We start from the raw sequence: 1,313 nt of genomic DNA on the forward strand, positions 1-1,313 counted from the left end.
TGGGCAACATGTGATGTCATCATAAATCATCTCACTTTTTTTTTTCCCTTTAAAATGTCAGCAGATTTCTTGGAGTTTCTAAAAAGCCAAAGAGAGCCGGCACCATCTCCCAGTTTTGGCAGGGAAACCCGTTTTCTTTCCCAAGACGTCTGTCTTCACTTTTCCCCCTTGCTCTTCCATAGGAGCTTGCAGAGATAAAGCCCTGAAGAGTACAGAAAGTCACAGAAAGCATTTATGAAAAAAGCTTTCCTTTCTACCCTTTCCAAACGCAGTCTCTTTCTCTCGCTCCCTTTTTTCCCCTCATCCTATTTTGGTGCACTTCCAGGGGAAGTGAATGTATAGTGAGCACTTTTAAACAAGGTCTAATACAAGCCATGCCTCCAAGACACGGATGCCATTAATCAGAACGAAGGCTTTGTGTGAGAGAGGCCACGGGCTGGACGGGCGCCACAGACTAATAATGCAGACAGACCCTACCTACCCACCCACCCTCTGCCGGGGCTTGGCGTTCACTCTTCCCACACTACCCCCTCCCAAGCCCTGTGCCCAGCAATCCCCCAAAATCCTTCTGTGAAAATCTTCTTCCACAGGAGAAAAAAAGTTTCCTTTCATTCCAAGTTCACAGGACCGAAAAGAAATTACTATTACAACTTCAGCTGCAGAACCTCAAAAGCAAAAGAAAAATTCAAACCAAATCTAACCCACGAGAACTTGTAGGACCACAACAAAGGGGACTCTATTGCTAGCTCTGTTTGTTTGGTCATGCCGGGTGTCTCTCTTGAGGCAAATCGATCATCTGGAAGGGCTCCTTCCAGAAAGATCTCTGTGGTTAGAGACTGTGGTTGCTCTGTCCCCTGTATGCAATGAACACACAGTAATGAAGAAATGAGAAGACACTAGATTCCTATTGGCTCTTCTTTTTACATCCTTGGGCCACAGCCAACAGTCTTCACCCACCCTCCACCCAAAAAATAAAAAAAATAAAAGAATCCCACTAACTAAAGACGACTGGTATCAAAAGAACTTACGTATGGGGAGAATGACAACCATCTATGTGAAGTCCTTCAGGGCTATTATGAATGTCCCTAAGCGCCCTCCCTCCTCTTCCCTACGAACAAATCTTTTTGCCTGGTCCAAGATGCCTGATGCTCCACCATTAGTACTTGATCCATTAGGATTAATCACCAGAAACATGCAGATATTCCTTAGAGATTTTTACACAGCTATCAGCCATTTCTACCTAAGTATGAATAACTAGTAGGTGTCTTAGTAAGGAGAGGAGAAAAAGGAGAAAAGGGGACACTATACAGCAA

The sequence above is a fragment of the Galeopterus variegatus genome, unplaced genomic scaffold, assembly GCF_000696425.1.
Source record: "Galeopterus variegatus unplaced genomic scaffold, G_variegatus-3.0.2 Scaffold480, whole genome shotgun sequence".
NCBI lineage: Eukaryota > Metazoa > Chordata > Mammalia > Dermoptera > Cynocephalidae > Galeopterus > Galeopterus variegatus.